The sequence below is a fragment of the Peromyscus leucopus genome, chromosome 11 (genome assembly GCF_004664715.2).
Source record: "Peromyscus leucopus breed LL Stock chromosome 11, UCI_PerLeu_2.1, whole genome shotgun sequence".
Classification (NCBI taxonomy): Eukaryota; Metazoa; Chordata; class Mammalia; order Rodentia; family Cricetidae; genus Peromyscus; species Peromyscus leucopus.
In genome coordinates, this window is record NC_051072.1 from 54,460,005 (window position 1) to 54,479,796 (window position 19,792).

The window sequence follows — 19,792 nt, forward strand, 5'->3', positions numbered from 1 at the left end:
CATGTGAGAAAAGCCACAAGGTACAGTGGTACTGCACACCTTTAATCTCAGCACTCGGGAGGCAGAGGCAGGCAGACCTCTGTGAGTTGGAGCCAGCCTGGTCTCCAAAGCGAATTCCAGGAAAGGCACCAAAGCTACACAGAGAAACCCTGTCTCGAAAAAAACAAAAAAAAAGAAAGAAAAAAAAAAAGAGTTTATTAAGGGAATAATAAATAAGGGTGCTTAGGCCTATGGAAAGATTGTGCAGGAAGAGAGGGCAGAGGGAAATGTGGGGTCCGCTTTTATAGACTCCTCCCCCTGCCCCCGCACATATGCATATGGGCTTACTTAGCTACACCACACATGCACATAGATTACGTGATCATGCAGTGCATGTAAGACCTAAGGCCCTGGGATAACTAAGCATCTTGCCAGGCCATGTGCAGCATAGGGGCTATGAATTCTAATATTCCAGATTCTTTGTTCTTTTAAAAAAAATGGCAGGTGAAAGGGAATGGGGGTGTTGTGTCTCCCCAAACTGCTTCCAGCTGACTCAGTGGGTGTCAGTTAACTTCTGGGAATAGGGAAGGGGGTTTGGGGGGTAGCCGGACATCCTGAGGTAGTGAATTGTCCTCCATTGTTTTGGGAATCATCTGTTGTCTTCCACTGCTTCAGGCTCTGTGACTGTTCAGGTCTGACAAGATGCTGGCAAGGCAGAAGAGGAAGTTTAGAAAAAATTTTACTTTGGGTGGTCCCTGAGGGGTCCCAGGATGAGGGAGAGGGGTCCCGGGACCAGGAAAGTTTGGATTATACTTATCTGAAGTAGATCTGACCTGTCCAGGTGGATTCAAGCTGGCTCTGGAGCGTGGGAGAATTTTTAAACATATTAAGAAGCAGCCACAGGGAATTTAAAATCTTGAGCTGGTAGCCATGATGTTATAATGTTTAGTACTCTGCTATCAGAATTTTATTGGTTAGTGTTAGAGAGAGAGAGAGAGAGAGAGAGAGAGAGAGAGAGAGAGAGAGAGAGAGAGAGAGAGAGAAACTTGGAACATGCTTTTAATTTTCACCTGAGATAAGTTGTATCTAAGACAAACCTCAAGGCACCTGTTTTCTTTGATAGTTTAGCATCCAGGAGACACAGGTAATCAATTTGCTGAGGGCATTTAACAGTAATAGATTGTTGTGTTAAAGTCTGTTTTTTGCAGCTCTTTTGAGTCTTGGGGTGTAAATACTTCTGGACTGTTACTATCCCTTATTGCCTGGGTATACTTGATGTTCCTTGGCCTCCGGCTCTATGGTGGTCCTGTAACAATTAGCTGAGTAGCAATGAGATGATAATAGGGGGGTGGTGCCTAGCAATAGAAGGGTTCTGGGTGTCCCAGACTTTGGGGTCCACCTGAGAGGCTGGCAAGGGAAAGGAAATGCCAGAGCTAGTAGGCTGGGTGACTAGAAGGAGGAGAAGAGGGGCTGCTGACGAGTCTGGAGTGAGGCAAATATGGGGAGCAAATGAAACAAAAGCTTTCTACCTTAGCTAGAAAATCTCTTCCCATTAGGGGCACAAGGCAGTTGGCACAACTAAAAATGTGTGGGTGAGAGGGATACCCCTGAAAATACAATTAAGTGGTGGGGTCTGGGAAGGTAAGTCAGGCTGTCACCCTACCCTGTGATCTATTACATCAATAGAATACCAGATTAACATTCCTCCAACCTCAAAAACAAACCATAAACTAACACATTTCTGAGAGAAATATTAGGAGGTATTATTATAAAGAGTGGTCTCCAACCATCCAGATTGTACAAGAACAGGGCACAACAACTGCTGATCTTTCAAAGACACCAACAGCTCTACCTTTAAAATGGTTAACAGACAAGCCTGTATGGGTTCAGCAAATGGCCTTTAACAACAGAGAAACTGCAGGCTTTAGAAGAGCTGGTACAAGAGCAGTTAAATGCTCAGCATATTAAAGAATCAACCAGCCTTTGGAATTCTCCTTTATTTGTTATTAATAAGAAATCTGGTAAATGGAGAATGGTAACAGACCTAAGATCAATTAAAAAGGTTGTTTAGCCAAAGGGCTCTCTATAATCTGGAGAGAGATTATAGTAGATTTGCCTACTCTGTTACCTAAAGGATGGTCTCTTATAGTTACTGATTTAAAAGACTATTTCTTCTCAATACCCTTACAAGAAAAAGACAGAGAAAGATTTGCCTTCACAGTACCTACTCATAATAATTCTCAGCCAGTTAAGAGATATCAATGGAGGGTTCTCCCACAGGGAATGTTGAATAGTCCAACTTTGGCCAATATTTTGTAAGACAGTCATTGGAAGTGATATGTAAAAAATTCCCTAAATCTATAATTTATCATTACATGGAAGATATTTTACTAGCTGATTCAAATGCAGATACCTTAGAAAGAATGTTTGAAGAAGTAAAGAAAATTTTACCTTGTTGGGGATTACAAATTGCTCCTGAAAAAATACAAAGAGGAGATTCTATTAATTATTTAGCATATAAAGTAGGTCTACAAAAAATTAGACCCCAAAAGGTGAAAATTAGGAGAGATCAATTATGGACTCTTAATGACTTTCAAACATCATTCGGAGACATTTCCTATCTGTGGACTGTTGTTGGGGTAAAAGATGAACTGAGTAATTTGTTCAAAAACTTAGAAGGTGACAAGAACTTAAACAGTCCAAGAGAATTATCAGCTGAAGCTGAGAGACAATTGGCTTTGGTGGAAAAGAAAGTACAGGAAGGACACATGGATCATGTGGATCCAAAGCTTCATTGCATTTTGGTTATTTTACCCCCTGAGCATTTCCCTACAGGAATTTTAATGCAGAGGGAAGATATTATATTGGAATGGATATTTCTACCAAATAAACAGTAAAAAATTTAAAACTTATGTGGAAAAGATCTCTGAGTTGATTTTAAAAGAAAAATTGAGACTTAGTCAATTAGCAGGAATTGACCCAGCAGAAATTGTAATACCTTTAATTAAGGATGACATTGATATATTATGGGCAGAAAGTGAACCTTGGCAAAGAGTTTGCAGAAATTTTTTAAGAGAGATTAACAGCAAATATCCCAAAAGCAATAGAATTCAACTTATAAAGAGAGCTGATTGGATCCTGCCTCACATTGTACAGCAAACACCCATATCTGGAGCCCCTACATTTTATACAGATGCAAACAAACAAGGAAAGGCAGGTTACAAATCGGAAAATTTAAGTAAAGTGGTTCAAAATCCTTATACTTCAGTTCAAAAATAGGAATTGTATGCTATTCTGATGATATTAATGAATTTTTTGGAAACTTTCAACATAGTTACTGACTCTCAGTATGCTGAAAGGGTGGCCTTACATATTGAGACTCCAGAATTTATCCCTGATGAGTCAGAATTAACTTTGTTATTTATTCAGTTACAAGATATAATCAGAACTAGGAAGCATCCCTTATATATAAAACTCACATCCGATCCCATATGGGTCTACCAGGACCTCTAGCACAAGGTAATGAAGAGATCAATAAACTACTGATAGGAAACGTACTGGAGGCCTCAGAATTTCTTTAAAAAAACATGTCAATAGTCATATAGAGTACTAAATAATTCTAGAAAAAAAGACTTCATTTAGTTGCCTATACATGTTCTTGTGTTTGAGTTTCTAACAGTATTCTGCAAGGAATCATGACCAGACCTAACAGCAAATTTGAAGTCTCTAAAAAGATGATTGGGCCCCACAACGACAATTCCACATGGACAATAGTAACACCACTAAGCTGACAAACATCACCCAAAGATCAGCTTTGGACTACAAACTGCTCAGGACAATTTTGAGATGGCTAGCTGAGATGATCCAGCCTCACAGACTACTTGAGCAAGGACTAGAAATAAGCCCTGCACTTTCGCATTATGCAGAGACTGGACAACAAATGATACAGCTACCTCTCCCAAGACTTGAAAATTGACTCAACTTTTTTCTTTTCAGGATCCCCCAAAGATGCCTTCACCCCCAAACAGCAGGATGTAATTTTAAGAACATAATGCCCACATTCCCAAAGGATGAGGTGGGTGGTTTTTGGTCTTTCAGTGGGTTTTGGATAATTGTCATTGTTTAGGATGGTTGGTTACAAGATGTTATTGTTAATGGTCAGGGAAAAGGCTAAAAAAAGGAGATTAGATTTAAGGTTTTTGTTTGAAAAAAAAAGAGAATATAGGTAAGAGGTAGATTATTGAATCTACTCTGAAAAGAAATAAGACAGGATATAGATATGATACAAATAAAAAGGTAGATTATTGAGTCTACTTTTAAAAGCAACTACTAGTTTTAAATATTTTACATTGGATTGGATTTTTGTATATTGTATATAAATTATGTATATTGATACAAATTTGAGATTGATTTTGTTAGAAAATTCTGTATGTATATTTCTAATTTTGTTCAAGGTATTGTACCTATACAGTTCATTTAACAATGTAATGCAAGTTATTATTACCAACTATTAGGATATAAAGAAATGAAAGTTAGTAGTTAGTCATTACAATCAAACTTGTAGTCATGTTAAGTATGTTTTCAAGGTCAAACAGAGATATATTTTAGATAGACAGGTCATCTTCAAACCTTTCAGAGATCTATAGAATATGGCAGTTAAGATGTTTTAATAACATAGATTTTTTTTCTTTTTTTTTAAATGACTATAAGTCTTGCCTATCTACTTCAGAGAAGATATGGGCATTGAAGAACCTCCACATGGAGTTAACTTTCATTGTGGCAAAAGTTAGCCACTAGGCCAAACAGTGCCCTAGCATTGACTGATGACAGTATGCTATCCAAAATGAACAAACAGGACACAAAACAAAGGACTACCAATCCCTGCCAAGACAAGTGTGGTTGCAGCTTTGGCAACAGGTGTCCTCTGAGGTCAGGGCAATATGGCATCATCACTGAAGTGGCTTTGCAATCTGGAAAAGGTACAGTGCCCCTTCCTTCAAAAGCAGCTGAGCAGGCAGTGGACCTGTGGCTCCTGGTGTGCAGTGGAACAGCAGCTGGAGCAGTTGTTCTTGGAGGAGTCAGTAGGCTGACGGAGTCTGGCCTCTCAGTGGTAGACTGGCATTTAATAAAGGAGATGAAGCCACCCACACGCCAAGAAGAATGGGAAGTTGAATTCCAAAAATTTCCAGAATTTAAAATCCTGAATCATGACATGACATTGGTGGAATTCAAGTTTATCTGGTACATGGAACCCGTGAATCAAATGTGGGATCGAGCTGTAGGCCTTGCATACATCCTGCTTCACAAATGAGTCTGTCAGATAGGCTAAGCCTATAGGCCGAAGATGATGCCTCAACATTGCAGAGAAACCTCAGAGACTGTCCAGGCAGCTGGCTGTTTCTGTCATAACTCACATTTTTGGAAGTCACTTGTTTGCACTTCCTATTTTACTAGGCAATATTATTTCCTTCTCAGCTCTCTGAGGGAGTTGAAGATTAGTTATAGCTATAGTTTTCCTTGTTAACAATTTCATGAAAGAAACTCACTAAAGAGGTATAAAGTGTATAAGTTTTAAAGACATTATAAGATAGTTTTTGGTTGGTAATACAAATTAGAATAGAAAGTAAATTAGATACAATCCTTTGGATTCACAAAGATAGGATAGATAATGGAATATTTTCTCTGAATATGTCAAATGCAAATGGACAAGACATTGTTGATGTATTTATTGCCTGCATATATTGTATATAGTTTTTTATATTAGTTATAATTTATATTTTAGATAAAAAAGGGGAAATGTGGTGATATATTGTTCCCCCAATATATTTGCACCCTAATAAAGCTTATCTGTTTAAAAAAAAACAAAACAGCCATTTTATTAAACATAGAAGTCAGGCAATGGTGGCACGTCTTTAATCCCAACACTAATCATAGAGGCCTGGAGGTCTGTACAGACAGACAGGAAGTGATATAGTTGGATGGAGAGAGGAAGTGAGATGGAGAACGGAAAGGCTTATTGACATGGGTATACAGAAATAGGTCAGTAAGTTGAGGTTGGCTGTGGTCCGTCCTGTTCCTCTGATCTCTTGGTTTTCACCCCAATATCTGGCTCCAGGTTTTTTATTAATAAGACCATTTAGTAATTTCTCTTACATGTGAGCTTTCGGCAATTTGTGCCTGTTGTTTGCCCACCTCTGTGTGTCTCTGTCCACCTAGAAACAAGTGTCATCAAGTCAGTCACATGTCGGGCGATCTAGTGTTTGCGTGTGGAATGCAAATGCTCAGAATACAGTGTATTGGAGGTGGTGAGAGCATCATGTCTGCATCAGGCACTACCCATTCCCCCCACGCACACCCACCTCATTCCCCCTGTGGGGATGGGAGTGATATTGATGGCGATGTGCCAATGGCAGCTGACAGAATGTCCGCCCTGCTGGTGTAAGCACTTTGCATGCCAGTTATTAAGATCTTATTTTATTTTTTATTGACATGGGATCACACTGTGTCGCCCATGTTGGTCTCAAACTCACAATTCTCCCACCACAGCCTTAGAATGATTGGGATTAGATTTGTAGGCCTTACAAATCCTACAGAAGTTCCTGTTTTGAGGGCTTCCCATCTTCCACACAGCAGTCAGCAGAAGTAGGGCCTTTGGAAGTTAACTAGATGTGGAGAGCCTGACCTCAGGAATGGCTTTAGTTCATGTATGGACTCCGGACTCAGTGGCATGAAGGAGACACTTTGGTAAAAACAGTTCTTTCTTTCCTTGGTCTGACTACTGTGAAGTGGACAGTTTGTTTTACCAGGCACTTCCTGCTAGGATGGTCTGCTTCTCCATAGACCGAAGCCATTGGAAACAGCCACCCATGGGCTGTGAACTCTGAAACAGTGAGCCAAGATAAAACTTCTTTTCCTTATCACTTGACTAACTCAGGTATTTTGTCCCAGCAATGGAAATCTAATGTGGAGCAATGGAGCTAAGGCTAGAGTGTCCCTGATACTACATGGTTCAGATGCCTTTGCAATGTGTTTGTGGGGAGCATTTGGAGAAGTGTGGAGATGCTGGCTGCCTGAGAGTCTCAAGAATGTTCTAAACGGAGCTTAATGGACATTGCGATAGAGACTTGACATGAGTAATGACAAATTTTGGATGGGACTGAGGATTCTGATAGGAGGTTGACTAGAGGGTACTGCTAGTGTACTACATCCTGAAAGTGCGTGCACGAGCACGCACGTGCGTACACACACACACACACACACACATACACACACACACACATACACACACACACACACACACACACACACACACACACACACACTGTCTATGCCCTGAGAGCTCCTGAGGCTGAATTTAAAGGAGCATAAAGAGCTTTACACCAGGAAACTGGAAAGATACTACGAGGGCATCTCAGGAATCTATGAGACCCTACCATCAGAGCGACAGGTGTACACATGAACTGGAGCTTCATTGCCTGTGAGATGGGTCCCCCAGGCACTGGTGATCTGCCAAGCATGATAGGGTTTGGGTTTGGTATTTGTTAGGTGAGGTCCCTGTGACATGGCACATCTTGGTACTGGTCTGTGTTAGCCAGGGCCTGCCCTCTCACATGGAACATTTATACTTCTCTTTGACATCATACATCCTCCTGCCCCAGACTGACTTGTTCACTGAAGGACACATGCCTGGCTAGGACATTGAGGGGTAGCCCTGTCCCATAGATCTAAAAAGGGGAAATGTCACGACAGGGAGAATGAACATCTTGTATGATGCAATTAAGGAACACAGCAGGACGGACCAGTGGCTTCTCAGCGACTCTGGGATCCAACCTGAGCCATGTCCACAGGAATTCATCAGGCTACCATGCTCGCCTCTGTAGAAATGAGATACGCTGATGACACCCAGAGTTCTCAGTGATCCTTCTGAAAATGTTGCTGGATCTAGAAGGACACAAAGTCCACACTCAGGTTCTGCATTTTCCCCCTTCAGGTACCTTAGAGCTTGTTCCTTCAAAGACATTTCTAATGACTTGGTGGTGTTGGGCGTGAAGTTACTTTTCCTGGGACTTTTGAGCACCACAGAGCCAATTCTCCTGTGAAAGGAAGACGCAGGAAACCCCCCATGGTCATCTTTCACAAACATCACTTCATTCTAAGATTCATGACAAACACTTCAAGAACTTTAATGTCTGCTAACAGTGAGGCAGGGAAGTGCCAGGAGAAGAGGGGTCTCACATGACCTGGGTAGACTTTGGACACATTTTCAGCTCCTGCCCCCTGATTATGGATGCCTTTGAGGGGCAGGGTCCTTGCAGAATTCCTGTGGCCCAGGACTCCATCATTTGCTCCCTTCCTCCTGGCTGGACCCCTGAGCAGGGCACGGACACAGGACATCATGGGCTTTCTGCATGGTTCTGTCTGCAGGTCTCGGTCCATACATGAATCCTCCCCAACACCACAGCTGCAGAACTGTGGGTGGCCTTCTGCATCCTCCGGAGAACTCTTAGAATACAACACGTGAGAGAGAACCCTGTGACTACAGTTATACAGGGCGTCTTCCCAACCGTGGTCGCCCTGCTCTGCCTGGCTCTCCAGGCTGCTTCCTCCTGTCTAACCCTCTGCTCCCACTCACCTCTGTCCCTCATCACCTAGATCCCACCCCATACCACTTTTCTCCTCCATCAGCACCTCCTCTTTTCCTTCCCCCTCCCTTCTCTTAACACACTTCTGCTGTTGACTTCTAGTCCAACAGTTTTAGATTTCCCATGTGCAGGATACAGTGAGATTTGTCTTCTGGATGCTAAATATGTTGATAGGTTCCATTGAACCATCCCATGGTATCTACATCTAGCTTCTCAATGCATTGTATCCTATAAATACACATAGTTGTGATCTGTCCATTGACAGAGACATGAGTAAAACACTCATTCAAACACAGAAAGGTACCTGGGCCAGGCCTGCTGCTTGTTCTCCACACGCCCTCCTTGTGTCTCATTTCTGAGGGGAGACTCTGTTCTGCATCCTTTGAGGCTTCTTCCTTGATGGAAAGCAGCAGCAGAGTCTCATGAGGGCGTTTCCTATCCTCCTTGTCCATGCCCTCAAGCCTCGAGGCTGACCATGGCTGCGTGTGGACTTGCCCTTTGCTGAGGCTCTGTCGGGGCGGAAGTTGTCTTCCATGTTATCACTGCTGGTACTCCTTGAGTAAATGCAGGGGAGACTCTTGGAGCGTTGGTGGTCTTGGTCCAAAGTGAGTGTCCTCTGGAGAGGAATGGCGTACTCTGTGGCCCTTCTGTCTCCTCTTTGACCTGCCTGCTGGCCATAGGCAGACACCTGACCACTAGTGGGTAACCCTCTGAGCAATGTGCCAAGGGTGGGCTCACTGCTCCTCCTCCTGGGTGGTAGAGGGAAAGCAACAGGATCCTCTAGGGAAGGGAATGGCGCCACCCCTGGATTCACGGGTTGATCCAAGGTTGTGCAGATAGGCCCCTGGAGAGCCTGCCCTTTAAGTAAGCAATAAGATGCCATGTCTGGTTGAATTTCCTCTGTTGTAATGAATCTTTGATGTCCTGGGCTTGGAACCCAATATGTTTCATGGCTTCCACAATTGCAGGGTCAGGCAAACTGGGGACCATTTCTTCACAGCCATTTGGTGAAGCCTCCATGTCTTTCCTGAGCCAGGAGTGTGTCATCACTTCATCCGCTGTTGGCCTAAGCCTGGGGTTGAATCACATTAAGAGGCTAAGCAGGTCCTGGAGTTCTTCTCACAGGCCAAGGGGACGGTCAAAAATCTGCTTTTGGAGCTCAAGTAAGGTATCACCACAAAATGGACGTTTTCTGACTACCATGAAATATAATATGACTCCCAAGGCTCATATGTCGGCCTTGGGGCCATCATAAAGTCCGTCAAGTAAGAGTTCAGGGGCACAAAAGGCATAAGGCCCAATGAAAAATCTAACCTTTTATTCGGGCTTGACTTGGGTGCCAAGGCCAAAGTCGATGATTTTGACTTTTCCGTTCCCATCCACCATGATGTTGTCTGGTTTCAGGTCCCTGTGAATTATTCCATGCTCATGGCAGTAACTCACGGCACATAAGATCCTCCGGGCATTGTCCTCCTGCAGGTGGCCAGCCTTTCAGACATACTCATAAAGTTGTTTCTCTTCTGCCAGCTCCATGATGAGGTATGTTTTCTTCTCATCCTCAATCACTTGGACAAGTGAGATGATGTTGGGGTGGTTGATCATCTTCATAATATTTACCTCGGACTTGACAGGAAAACACCACATCTTCCTCTTTTGTAGTACTTTGACAGCCACCAGGGTGCCTGTGAGGCGGTGGTGGGCCAGTTGTACTTCGCCATAGCCTCCACGGCCAATGGTCTTCAAGACCACATACTGCGAGTGGAAGCTTTCTGGATCCAGGAGGCTGGAGTTAGACCTGCACACTACTCTGAACTCTGCACAACCCTCTAAGAGATCTGTGTACTCCTCTACAAGATCTGCACATGCCTCTTCACAACAAGAGTACGTTATCAGTAACAAAGTATACATGCTACCTAAGAGAAAGAAAAAAGAAGAAAGAAATTGAAAATGAAAATAATGAAAAAGAAAAAGAATAGAAAACCTAAAATCCTATCAAACAACTAACAACTACAACAACAAAATCCCAGAAAACCAAAACCACACACACACACACACACACACACACACACACACACACACACACACACAGTCAAGAAAATCCAAATAAAAAAACCAGCTGCAGGTCACTAGGAAGGAGGACCACAGCTCAGCAACACCAAGAATGAAGACCACTAATTACTTAAGAAGAAAAACACACCAAAAAAGAACCTATGACTTCAGAAAACCAACAATTTGTTGAATGGGTTTCAGCGATGCATATGACATGTATGTATTCACCACTGCAAGATCTTACAGAATAGTCCCGAAAAATCTGTGCTCCGCATATCCATCGTTCCTGCCCTCAATCCCCTGACACCCCCACTCTTCCTACTGTTTCCATATAAGGTCTTAGAGTTGGGACCACATAATATGTAGTCCAGACTGGCTTCTTTGACTTAGTAACAAGCATTCAATGTTCTTCTCTGTTTTTGTGTCTTGATAGCTCATTAACCTTCAGGGCTGAATGATATTTTAGTGTGTAGGTAGATGTTGAAACTATGGCTTATTTATTCACTGGTTGAAGGACTACTAATTTGCAAGTTTATGCAGTTCTAAATAAGCCAACATTCATCCACAGCCATTTAGTTTTTGTTTTTGAGACAGGGCCTCAATGTGTAGTCCAGGCTTGGCCTTGAACTCATGATCCTCTGGGTGCTGGGGTCACAGCAAGCCTCATTTGTGTGGCAACACATGCCTAGCTTACGTGCAGGTTTCCCTGGAGACATAATTTTCAGCTCCCTCGAGTAAATGCCGAAGGATGGCAGGTTCTATGGAAGAACATATTTAGGTTTTGTAAGAAGCTGTTGTACTGTTTCCCAAAGGGTCTGTCCCATTTTGTATTCCTACCAACAATAAGTGAGAAGTCCTATTGCTTATAAAATGTCTTAAAAACCAACCCATAAGCTATCGGTAAATGAAGAACTACCTGTCACATAGAGAGTACCTTCTCCAGTTTATTCATGTTGTTTTAGTATGCCTTTTCAACGGTTAAAATTTTATTCTGCAGGGAAGGATCTCTCAATATGTTATTGTTGATGCTGTATACTCGCCCTTCCTCCCTGTTGGTTAAGTGGCACTTGTGGCTGGCTGCCACCTGCTGTGGCCATGTCGACAGAGCAGAGTGCTGGATGTATAGGTGACTGAAGAGTCACAAGTCACAGTTACCTTTCTAAAGCTTTATTGGGAGAGAGAGGGGGGAGAAAGGGAGAGAGAGAGAGAGAGAGAGAGAGAGAGAGAGAGAGAGAGAGAGAGAGAGAGAAGACCACGCAGAGGGAGGAATACAGGAGAGAGTGCGGAAAAGGAGAGAGGGCACAGAGGGCACGCCCCCTTTTTAGGCTAGTGACATAATTAAGGACATAATCCTTATACTCTCTCTCTCCCTCTCTCCCCACTCCCTCCTAGCCCCCCCCCCATTTATGCCCCATTGCCCTAGCATATTTTGCAGGCCGGACAGATTGTAGGTCAAAGATGTCATTGTTGGGTTGGTGTTGACTTTCCATGTCAAAGACACTGTAACATGGGGTGAAGGTTCTGGGTAGGCACCAGCTTGACCTCTCCATGTTCAACGAGTTGTGTGGGTCTCCAGTCTTGCAGGCTGCAAGAATATATCACAGAGATTCATCTGTGTATTAAAACTGAACTTTGACCAGCCAAGGGTCTGTCAAAAGGCAAAGCCATTTATTATGAATATGTGGTGTTACCCAGTCTTTAATATTCCAGCTGTCTTCTACTATGAAATCCGTGTGTGCCCAGACCAATTGGTAAACAGTTCAGCTCCCCTGACCTGTTGAACCTACTAAGTTACTAACTGCCCTGCTGAGCTTAGGAGACAAGCAATTTGACATACAGACCATCCCACAGCAGTAGAGAGTAGCAGAGATGAAGGAAGAGGATACAGAGGATGAAGATGAGGTTGAAAGCATAGGAGTTAGTCATTAGCTGGACCATGAGCTAGGGAGCTGGACAGAATTGCAGTTATGGAGACAGGATTTCATCCCAGAGAAATACAGTAGACGAATATAGAGCTTGGTATGTCTAGAGTTGTTCCTGCCTTGAATGCCTAGTGGAACTATAGCTGAATTGATGTAATTTTGTCTTAGAGGAATAAATTTTAACAGACATAAGAATATAATATACATACATTTTCCCCCTGATATCCCACACTGGACATAGCAAAGCTCCCTTGGACATTGGGGAATCAATACTTCAGCAATGAGGCCTTGCTATCATTTTGTGGAGAGCAAACTGTTGTCTTGGCAACAGCCTGGGTTGTTTGAGGATTTCCATGAGATCCTTCTGGGATGGCTAACTAGTGGGCTGGCGGGCCAGTCCCTCGTTTCTCAGCCTTGCTGTCTGGCTCCTGCCCTTCCTTCCTGTGCATGCTGGGGAGCTGACCCTTCAAACTGCATTGTCTGGTTCCCTTGTCAGTCAGCTTCCGGTCAGCCAGAGTCACAACAATGTGGGAGAAGGAGAGAAGCTGTCTTAGGGCTTCTTTTGTTATGATGGAGCACCATGGCTAAAATCACCTTGGGGAGGAAAGAGTTTATTTGACTTACATATCCTGAAAGATAGTCCATTCCAGGAAGCCATGACAGGAACTCAAACCAGGTGGAAACCTGGAGGCTGGAGCTGATGCAGGGGCCATGGAGAGGTGCTGCTTACTGGCTTGCTCCCCATGGCTTTCTCAGCTTGTTTTCTTATAGAACCCAGGACCACCAGCCCAGGAATGGCACCATGCCCAATGGGCTGGGCCCTTCCTATTAATCACTAATTGAGAAAAATGTCCTACAGGCTTGCCTGCAGCCTGATCTTATAGAGGCATTTTCTCAATTGAAGTTCTCCAATGTCTCTAGTTTATGTCTATGTTTGGGTCAGGCGATGATGGTTAACATCTTTAATCCCAGCATCTGGGAGGCAGAGGCAGGCAGATCTTTGTGAGTTCCAGGACAGCAAGGACTACACAGAGAGACCCTGTCTGAAAACAATGAAACAACAACAACAACAACAAAAACTATCTTTGGAATAATTAGGAGAATAAGGCCTATATATGAAGTCATATTACTTAATTAAAAGTCTCCTTTAAAAGCATGCAGAAGTTGTTCTCAGCTACACAACAAATTCATGGCCAGCCTGGGCTACCTGAGAAACAAATAAACAAAATAGTTTCAAAGATGTGAACTTGGTAAGTAATAAATTTAGAAAATTGAAATTAAAATATACAGAAGACAGATTATGGCAAGTGTTACCATTTGTTGAATATACCTAACGAGTATATATGTAATCATTTTCTTTCAACTTTTATATATATTTGAAAGTTAATTTTCAAAACAATTTTTAGAAGCCACACATATACACCTAACCTCAAAACAGTAAAGCCTTTAATGTTCTAGTCTGCTTCTCCAGTGTTCTTCAGAGTGAAGACCCCAGTACAAATGGTAAAGCCCAGCTGGCCATGTTCACCCTGTGTATAACAGCACATTTTTTTTTTTTTATAAAAAGCCACCCACTAATATCATTGATAAAGCTAATGGACTAACTTTCAATTAAAAGAAATAACAACGCTAATCTGGTAATTGTATACATCCTGAACACCAAGCAAAAGAAACCAGGAGAGAGCAGTGTATTTTCAGGAAATGTACTTATTCAATTAGCCCCAGAACTTATTTGCCATATACCAGTGTGTAAGGAAAAGAAATTCTCTCCCTTCACCACTCCTAAACTCAATGTAAAAATGTTAGCATATGTGCTCACTAGTATTCTGTCAATTTGACAGAAACTATAGTCATTCGAGAGGATGGGACCTCAAGTAAAAGAATGCTCCTAATAGATCAGGCTGTAGACAAGACTAGAGGGCATTTTCTTAATTAATGATTGACGTTGTGGGTAGTGCTACCTGGGCTGGTGGTCCTGGGTTCTATAGGAAAGCAGGCTGAGCAAGCCATGAGGAGCGAGCAATTAGGTACCATCCTCCACGGTCTCTGCATCAACTCCTGCCTCCAGGTTCCTGCTCTGTGTGAGTTCCTGTCCTGACCTCCTTCAGCGATGAACAGTGATATAGACGTGTAAGCCAAATAAACCCTTCCCTCTCCAAGTTGCTTTGGTGATGTTGTTTTATCACAGTAATAGTGACCCTAACTAGGACACCAAATTAACTTCTTTCTTTATAAGATGATTCTCATTTGATGGTGTCAGAAAATGACTTCCTTATATATCATGCCCATATCATAGAAATGTTAAATTTTGCTGGGCAGTGATGGCACATGCACTGGGCAGTGATAGTCCCAGCACACAAGAGGCAGAGACAGGAGGATCTCTGCCTCTGAAGCCAGCCTGATCTACAAAGTGATTTCAGGACAGCCAGGCTACACAGAAAAACCTGGTCTCAAAAAGGAAAGAAAGAAAGGAAGAAAGAAAGAAAGAAGGAAGGAAGGAAGGAAGGAAGGAAGGAAGGAAGGAAGGAAGGAAGGAAGGAAAGAAAGAAAAGAAAAGAAAATTTTTTCACTTGTAAGACTGATATAAAACATCTGTGACAAATTTTTATTTTATTTTTATTTATTTATTTATTTTTTTTTTGGTTTTTCAAGACAGGGTTTCTCTGTATAGTTTTAGAACCTGTCCTGGAACTCACTCTGTAGACCAGGCTGGCCTGGAAGTCATAGAGATCTGCTTGCCTCTGCCTCTGGAGTGCTGGGATTAAATGCATATACAACCACTGACTGACAACATATTTTTCATTTACTTATTTATTATTTTTTATTTTTTTATTTTTTGAGACATAGTTTCTTTATGTAGTCCTGGCTGCCTGGGGCTCACTATGTACACCAGGATGGCCTTGACCTCACAGAGGACCTCTTGCTTCAGCCTCCCGAGCTCTGGGATTAAAGGTGTGCGCCACCACGCCGTGACAATTTCAGCACGGTTTATTGACCAGTTTGGTTGTGCAGGAGGAAGATGAGACATAAGCTCTAGAGAAGTGATGGCAGCTTATTGAGTGAGACAGGATTTCTCTCAAGGGCATTGCAAACCTGTGCAGAAATACACAGCAGGTGGCAGTCCTCTAACAAATAAAGCTTGCCTGGGGATCAAAGGAAAAAGCCAGCCACTATATTAAACACAAAGGTCAGGCAGTGGTAGCACACACCTTTAATCCTATCATTAGGGAGGCAGTCTCTGTGAGTTCAAGGCCACACTGGGAACAGAGTCAGGCAGTGGTGGCACACACCTTTAATCCCAGCACTTGAGAACTCATGCCTTTGCTTGGGAAGCACACAGGCCTTTAATCTCAGGAATGACATGGCTGGGTGGAGAATGGTATCTAAGGCATGAGGAGACAGGAACTGAGCAGCAGTTCAACTGAGACCCTCAGGGGTGAGGACTCAGAGGCTTTCAGTCTGAGGATTCTCGGAAACAGGATCGGCTGAGGAGTTAGAAAGGTGAGGTTGGCTGTGGCTTGTTCTGTTTCTCTGATCTTTCATCTTTCACCCCAGCATCTGGCTCCAGGTCTTTTTTTTTTTTTTTTTTTTTTTAATTATTAAGACCATTTAGGATTCATGTAATACACCGACATTTAGTTGCAGACATGACACTTGAAATACTTCCCCAAGTCAGCCAAATAAAGAGCTCAGAGAAATGGTGGGATCCTCTCATAATGGATTGCATTCTATTTGAAGGTAGTTAATGCCATTTACCTTATCTTTAAAAGAAATGTGTAAATATCTTAGCAAAGAAAGTATGGGTAGCTTGAACATATATAACTCTATATATGTTCATAGGATTGAATAAATTGTTTTGAACCAATTTTCATCAATCTAAATCTTTTTTTTTTTAAATCTTGTGGGCAGATCCAATCTTTTAACATAGTGAAACAAGGTTGAAACTTATGAAATTCACATTCTAGAGTTGTACAATTAAATTATAAAATACGCAGAAAAAGTAATACATTTTAAGTAAGTTTATGATTTTGTCTTTGGATTCCTTCATAGCTATCCTTGGCCTCCTTTGGGCCATGGGCTATGGGTCCTTGTAGCAAGAAGGTTTCTCCAGTCCTGCCTGGGCCCTGCAGTTGGGAGGAATCTTTCCCACCTCATCCCACAGCCATTTGGTCCCAAATAAATACACAGAGGCTTATATTATTTTCAAACTATAAGGCCAAATGGCTCAGGCTTCTCGCTAGCTAGCTCTTATAACTTAACCTATTTCTATTAATCTATAAGTTGCCATGTGGCCATGGCATTACCTGTGCGCCATTACGTGCTCCTCCCTGGATGGCGGATGGCGTCTCCACCGATTCTGGCTTTTTCCTCTTACTATCTCTCTTGGATTTTCCTGTCTGGCTCCATCCTGCCCTGCCATAGGCCAATGCAGCTTTATTTATCAATCAATCAAAGCAATACATATTCACAGACTACAGAAAGACATCCCACAGCACTTCCCCTTTTCTGTCTAATCAAAAAGGAAGGTTTTAACTTTAACATAGTAAAATTATATGTAACAAACAGTTATTAAGCAAGAATTATAGTTACAATATCTAGTTTATTTGTATTTGGCAAAATTAAAGAAAATATTCTATCATCTATCCTAAATTTGTGAGTCTAAAGTTTCATATCCAATTTAACTTTTATCATAACTAAGGAAAACTATAATCATAACTATCTAGTCTTCAACTACATCAAAGACCCCAGAAGGGTATAATATTACCTAAGTAAACAGGAAGTGCATTGTAAGCAACTTCCAATATTCTGGAAATGACAGAGACAGCTGCCTGCCTGGACAGTCATCCAAAGTTCCTCTGTAACATTGGGACATTCTTCAGACAATAGGCCTAGAGTTTCAGGCAGATAGTTCAGTGAAACAGGAAATTTAAAGAACTGTTCTGCCCATTCTGGCAAAGTTCATTAATCACTTCTCCCTGTATCCTGTTGAATGTCTGGCAGTCTCTTCTGCAAAGCAGGAAACTGAAGGACCATTTCATCTTGTTTTGGCAAAATTTAGTGGTCATTTTTCCATGGGTCCTGCATGTCCAGTCGGTACAACATTTTGCCAATAAGTTCAGGCAAGAATAGTTACTTGCCCAAATGGCCAGTTCTGCCAAGAAGAAGGTAAACTCTGTATGGAATGTCTTTGATGCCCATCTTCCTCTTTGAAGTAAATTGGTGCTGCCAGGAGCAGACATGTCTCATTGTCCAGGAAGTCTAAGTTTTTAAAACATTTCAAATGCCGTATTCTGTAGGTCTTTAAACTGTTTGAAGATTACCTACCTAACTGAATTATATCTATGTATACCTAGAAAACTTAACTAACATAAGTATAAGTTTGACTGTCATAGAAGACTAACTATTAATCTGTATTTCTTAATTATCCATTACAATTTAAATGAGTTACATAAACATAATACCTTAAACAAGAGTAGAAATATATACAGTATAACAAAATTAACTTTAAATTTGTGATAAACTAAAATCTATAGCAATGTAAAACACTTTAAACAAGTTGTTGCTCTTTAAAAGTAGATTCAATCACCTACCCTTTTATCCTATCATATCTATAATATCCCCTTTTCTTCTTTAGAAAGAGATTGTATTTATAATCAACCTCCTTTAAATAAAAATAAACATTTATAAACAATATTTTGGAAATTTGGGTGTAGCTTCTCATACTACTTCCTGCTGGTTGAGGGCACTGGCAATCTTATGGGGATCCTGAGAAAATTAAGAATTATGGTCAAGTCCTGACTGGAATAGTCTGTGAGGCTTCATTGTCTGAGCCAGTTACCTTGAAGCTGTTCTGGATGTTGGATCATTTTGGCCATGGCGTCATCGGAGATCTTTCAGGATGTCTCGGATGATCAAACCATATTAGCCTGGAAGTAGTCACAAGTTCTCATCTTCTATGGGAACAAAAGCAGAACCTCTTTTCCAAAGCAACATATCCTTAGACACAAATTTTGAAGTCAAAATACCTTTAAAATATACATATTGGTTTAACTCAACAGCCTTTACAATCAAATGTCTTTCTGCAGTTAAAAATCCCAAAGACAATATAATCCAGATGCTGTATGTGATTTCCATCTTTACATGGCTTATTTTTTATATTACTTTTACTGTGTTTAAAAGAGTTTATTTTTTAAAATTATGTTTCTTTTTTATTGCAAAATTGCCTTTATTACAAATTTCTGTGAATTAGAATATACAAAGATCTATTCCAATTATTACCTACTAAACCAAACCATCCCCAAATTCTACTGACATTCTTTCAAGTCTTTGTATTTAACCCCAGACTTGAGACTCATTCTTGTTTCTTTGGGTCAAACTAAAGGCATTCTTGTGCATTCAAACTTCACAAATTTCTATCATTTAATGATCTTTAAAAAAAAAAAAAAAAGCTTTTCACACCTTCTGTAAGGCATTATCAGCAGTAAGGGCAGTGTACGCGTCAGCCCTGAACCGACTGTCCTAATTCTGCCCTATTTTAGCGTTCTCAGCAGGATCCCACCCTTGATACAGGCAGAAAGACTCTCATCCCTCTCTCCATTATGACTTCTTAGTGTCTTTTCGATCCACATAAATCTTTTCATCCTTGCTACAGGATCTTTCTGCACAGACAGTAGTGTGAGGACTCTTCTCTTGGGAAAGGTGCTTTGGACCACTCAAGATTTTTTCACTGTTGTTCTCCACCACCTTCATCTTCACTGGGGGACAGGAGCGGCGATGGCGGTGGTGATAACGTACTGGCTGAAAAGACGGGGACTTCTCGGCACTGGGGTTGAGCATCAGCTTTTTCAGGTCCTTGGCTAACATTTCTGACTGTGAGACTGAATCATCACAGGAGTCTTGATCATCACTGGTCTGAGGAGGTTCTGACTTCAGAACTTGTTTGAACACCTCTGATGACTCCTCCATGACGATGGGCAGAAGCTCCTAAAGCTCCAAACACAACTGCTTTGTCTTGGAAAAGAGCGAAACCAAACTAGCTCAAAATTATGTTTCTTTATATAACTGCATATAGTCCTTTTCTTCTCTCTTCTAAGCCTATGCACATTTTTACACATAATGTTAACCATTTAGAGGTTTATTGCATCTAAATCTGTCTTTTTGTGAATCTATTGGTTTAAACTGCAACATGACTAGGACTGA

At 41.6% G+C, this 19,792-nt stretch overlaps 1 pseudogene; it reads right to left on the reverse strand.

Annotated features, from left to right (window-relative positions):
- Positions 1 to 9,027: 9,027 nt before the first annotated feature.
- Positions 9,028 to 10,529, reverse strand: LOC114694687 (annotated as a pseudogene).
- Positions 10,530 to 19,792: the final 9,263 nt, after the last annotated feature.